Here is a 5000-nt window from a genome sequence, read left to right as displayed (position 1 = left end):
CTTTCTAATAGCCTGCAGCCGGGGATTAACTTTTAATGAAAGGGAGCAACCCTTTTGACTGTCTGCAGCGCGCCGTACCTAGGAAGCGCACACTCACACACAGCGAGCATGCACAAGTTGCTCGCACGAGACCACATTCCCTATTTGCACCTGCAGCTTTTCCGCCACCATGCGTCAGACTCTCCTGCCTGTCTTATTATTATTTCAGGGCCTTAGCAGGAACCACCCCCTCAATTCCCTCCCGCTCCTTCCTAGCACTGAGGTTAGCTCCTGGGCAGCTGTCTGATTGGGTTAGTTACACAAGATTCTTTGAAGAAGAAGACGTTACTTCTGCTGGCCCTCGTTAGGCGGTCGCCCTCTAAAACCATCTCCTGGGCAGCTGCTGAAAGCCTGGCCCCTTCACAGCGCGAGATGCTTTTAACGCCATCATTTGCATACGGCCGGCTGCGGGGTCAATAAGCACTCCTAGCCGTGGCAAGGAGCTCGGTGTGAGGCCTGGTAGAGGCGGCGGGGTTGCGTCCTTATCTTAGAGGTCTTGGGGGGCTTGGGAGGCTTGGGACTTCCAGCCTCTACTTTACGTAAGGTCGGTGTCCAGCAAGGCGCCACTCAATGCTAGCTGAGCTGGGCAAGATGGCAAAACGTCATCAAAATTGTCTACAATACCTGGTGTTCTCAGGAGGTGTCCCAACCAAGTATTTCCGAACCCATCTCTGCTTTGCTTCCGAGATCGGACGTATCCAAGGTGGTATGGCCAGTAGACGCTGCTTGGCCCATCGCCCGGCCAGCCTTCCTCAGGCTCGCGTGGGGACGAGAACTCTGGCCGTTCTGGGGCGGTCTCCGAAGGACCGATGCATAGGCTGTGCCGTCCCTATAGGTGTTGTTTGTTGAGCAATGAAACACCTGCCGCATCAGATGTGTTTAAAAATGGCTCGGCGCAGGGTCTCCTGCAGGCTAAACCGTTCATCGCGGGGATGTGACAGAAAGAGCAAGCTGGACCCGCAACTTGGGGTGGAGCGAAACGCCCAGGAGTGAATGAAGGAAGAGGGTGAGATGGTTGCGAGTGAATTTGAGCTGCTCTTCGGGGGGGTCGTGTGGCCTGCAAAGGTGTTTTGCTTGGGTTGTGCTGTAAACTGGCCTCCAGGTTACCGGTGGTTGCCTCCAGGTCAGCGGTGGTTGCCTCCAGTCATGCGGGAGTCGCTGGTCCTGGTGAAAATAAGCCTAGTATTAAAAGTAAATAAGCAACAATGCTGGAGGCCCACGGTGATGAGAAGGATGCTGGTATTTTGCAAGGATTAAATAGCGCAAGAGAGAAAGCAAATGAAAAGAAGAAAGGAGCATGTGTGCGCTTGTGAAAAAAGGAATGGAAAAAAGGCATAGAGGAGAGTGACCCCTGCTGGTGGAAGTAAGAAAAGGCAAAAGCCTACAGCACCTGGTATTCCCAGGCAGTCTCCCATCCAAGTACTAACCAGGCCCAACCCTGCTTAGCTTCTGAGATCAGACGAGATCGGGCGTATTCAGGGTGGTGTGGCCGTAGGCGGAGACAGGCCTCTCACTTGCTGCTTTTCCACTTTGACGTCCGGTTGCCGGCTGCCCTTTCCAGTGCTTAGTAAGACAAGGTGCTTTTGTGCTTTCTTTTCTCTTCACTTTTTTGCTGGCTCCTTAAAAAGGTCTTGTAGACAGAACGCCCCGCTCAGAGCCGCTGAGCTCACTGATCGGCTGCCGCGCTGTCGACGGAACGTCAGCGTCGCGGCCAATGCCACAGGCCGGGAGCAGCGGCGAGACTCACCGGTAGACCTGGGTAGGGTGAGTAGAGCGCGGTTAGTTGCTTTCTAATAGCCTGCAGCCGGGGATTAACTTTTAATGAAAGGGAGCAACCCTTTTGACTGTCTGCAGCGCGCCGTACCTAGGAAGCGCACACTCACACACAGCGAGCATGCACAAGTTGCTCGCACGAGACCACATTCCCTATTTGCACCTGCAGCTTTTCCGCCACCATGCGTCAGACTCTCCTGCCTGTCTTATTATTATTTCAGGGCCTTAGCAGGAACCACCCCCTCAATTCCCTCCCGCTCCTTCCTAGCACTGAGGTTAGCTCCTGGGCAGCTGTCTGATTGGGTTAGTTACACAAGATTCTTTGAAGAAGAAGACGTTACTTCTGCTGGCCCTCGTTAGGCGGTCGCCCTCTAAAACCATCCCCTGGGCAGCTGCTGAAAGCCTGGCCCCTTCACAGCGCGAGATGCTTTTAACGCCATCATTTGCATACGGCCGGCTGCGGGGTCAATAAGCACTCCTAGCCATGGCAAGGAGCTCGGTGTGAGGCCTGGTAGAGGCGGCGGGGTTGCGTCCTTATCTTAGAGGTCTTGGGGGGCTTGGGATGCTTGGGACTTCCAGCCTCTACTTTACGTAAGGTCGGTGTCCAGCAAGGCGCCACTCAATGCTAGCCGAGCTGGGCAAGATGGCAAAACGTTATCAAAATTGTCTACAATACCTGGTGTTCTCAGGAGGTGTCCCAACCAAGTATTTCCGAACCCATCTCTGCTTTGCTTCCGAGATCGGACGTATGCAAGGTGGTATGGCCAGTAGACGCTGCTTGGCCCATCGCCCGGCCAGCCTTCCTCAGGCTCGCGTGGGGACGAGAACTTTGGCCGTTCTGGGGCGGTCTCCGAAGGACCGATGCATAGGCTGTGCCGTCCCTATAGGTGTTGTTTGTTGAGCAATGAAACACCTGCCGCATCAGATGTGTTTAAAAATGGCTCGGCGCAGGGTCTCCTGCAGGCTAAACCGTTCATCGCGGGGATGTGACAGAAAGAGCAAGCTGGACCCGCAACTTGGGGTGGAGCGAAACGCCCAGGAGTGAATGAAGGAAGAGGGTGAGATGGTTGCGAGTGAATTTGAGCTGCTCTTCGGGGGGGTCGTGTGGCCTGCAAAGGTGTTTTGCTTGGGTTGTGCTGTAAACTGGCCTCCAGGTTACCGGTGGTTGCCTCCAGTCATGCGGGAGTCGCTGGTCCTGGTGAAAAGAAGCCTAGTATTAAAAGTAAATAAGCAACAATGCTGGAGGCCCACGGTGATGAGAAGGATGCTGGTATTTTGCAAGGATTAAATAGCGCAAGAGAGAAAGCAAATGAAAAGAAGAAAGGAGCATGTGTGCGCTTGTGAAAAAAGGAATGGAAAAAAGGCATAGAGGAGAGTGACCCCTGCTGGTGGAAGTAAGAAAAGGCAAAAGCCTACAGCACCTGGTATTCCCAGGCGGTCACCCATCCAAGTACTAACCAGGCCTGACCCTGCTTAGCTTCCGAGATCAGACGAGATCGGGCGTGTTCAGGGTGGTGTGGCCGTAGGCGGAGACAGGCCTCTCACTTGCTGCTTTTCCACTTTGACGTCCGGTTGCCGGCTGCCCTTTTCAGTGCTTAGTAAGACAAGGTGCTTTTGTGCTTTCTTTTCTCTTCACTTTTTTGCTGGCTCCTTAAAAAGGTCTTGTAGACAGAACGCCCCGCTCAGAGCCGCTGAGCTCACTGATCGGCTGCCGCGCTGTCCACGGAACGTCAGCGTCGCGGCCAATGCCACAGGCCGGGAGCAGCGGCGAGACTCACCGGTAGACCTGGGTAGGGTGAGTAGAGCGCGGTTAGTTGCTTTCTAATAGCCTGCAGCCGGGGATTAACTTTTAATGAAAGGGAGCAACCCTTTTGACTGTCTGCAGCGCGCCGTACCTAGGAAGCGCACACTCACACACAGCGAGCATGCACAAGTTGCTCGCACGAGAGCACATTCCCTATTTGCACCTGCAGCTTTTCCGCCACCATGCGTCAGACTCTCCTGCCTGTCTTATTATTATTTCAGGGCCTTAGCAGGAACCACCCCCTCAATTCCCTCCCGCTCCTTCCTAGCACTGAGGTTAGCTCCTGGGCAGCTGTCTGATTGGGTTAGTTACACAAGCTTCTTTGAAGAAGAAGACGTTACTTCTGCTGGCCCTCGTTAGGCGGTCGCCCTCTAAAACCATCCCCTGGGCAGCTGCTGAAAGCCTGGCCCCTTCACAGCGCGAGATGCTTTTAACGCCATCATTTGCATACGGCCGGCTGCGGGGTCAATAAGCACTCCTAGCCGTGGCAAGGAGCTCGGTGTGAGGCCTGGTAGAGGCGGCGGGGTTGCGTCCTTATCTTAGAGGTCTTGGGGGGCTTGGGATGCTTGGGACTTCCAGCCTCTACTTTACGTAAGGTCGTTGTCCAGCAAGGCGCCACTCATTGCTAGCCGAGCTGGGCAAGATGGCAAAACGTCATCAAAATTGTCTACAATACCTGGTGTTCTCAGGAGGTGTCCCAACCAAGTATTTCCGAACCCATCTCTGCTTTGCTTGCGAGATCGGACGTATCCAAGGTGGTATGGCCAGTAGACGCTGCTTGGCCCATCGCCTGGCCAGCCTTCCTCAGGCTCGCGTGGGGACGAGAACTCTGGCCGTTCTGGGGCGGTCTCCGAAGGACCGATGCATAGGCTGTGCCGTCCCTATAGGTGTTGTTTGTTGAGCAATGAAACACCTGCCGCATCAGATGTGTTTAAAAATGGCTCGGCGCAGGGTCTCCTGCAGGCTAAACCGTTCATCGCGGGGATGTGACAGAAAGAGCAAGCTGGACCCGCAACTTGGGGTGGAGCGAAACGCCCAGGAGTGAATGAAGGAAGAGGGTGAGATGGTTGCGAGTGAATTTGAGCTGCTCTTCGGGGGGGTCGTGTGGCCTGCAAAGGTGTTTTGCTTGGGTTGTGCTGTAAACTGGCCTCCAGGTTACCGGTGGTTGCCTCCAGGTCAGCGGTGGTTGCCTCCAGTCATGCGGGAGTCGCTGGTCCTGGTGAAAAGAAGCCTAGTATTAAAAGTAAATAAGCAACAATGCTGGAGGCCCACGGTGATGAGAAGGATGCTGGTATTTTGCAAGGATTAAATAGCGCAAGAGAGAAAGCAAATGAAAAGAAGAAAGGAGCATGTGTGCGCTTGTGAAAAAAGGAATGGAAAAAAG

The 5000-nt window shown here is 54.3% G+C and overlaps 2 non-coding genes across 2 annotated transcripts; both read right to left on the bottom strand.

The window, feature by feature from the left end:
- Window positions 1-1417: 1417 nt before the first annotated feature.
- LOC141270167 (5S ribosomal RNA) lies at window positions 1418-1536 on the bottom strand. Its single transcript, XR_012321578.1, has one exon. It is a non-coding gene; the product is annotated as a 5S ribosomal RNA (ribosomal RNA).
- Window positions 1537-3221: 1685 nt separating this feature from the next.
- LOC141268297 (5S ribosomal RNA) lies at window positions 3222-3340 on the bottom strand. The gene has a single exon (XR_012321389.1). It is a non-coding gene; the product is annotated as a 5S ribosomal RNA (ribosomal RNA).
- Between the last annotated feature and the right edge of the window lie 1660 nt (window positions 3341-5000).

Source organism: Phyllobates terribilis, unplaced genomic scaffold (genome assembly GCF_046119375.1).
Source record: "Phyllobates terribilis strain yellow unplaced genomic scaffold, ASM4611937v1 Scaffold_4__5_contigs__length_816908805, whole genome shotgun sequence".
NCBI classification, from domain to species: Eukaryota; Metazoa; Chordata; class Amphibia; order Anura; family Dendrobatidae; genus Phyllobates; species Phyllobates terribilis.
This window is presented reverse-complemented; position numbering and strand designations above follow the sequence as displayed.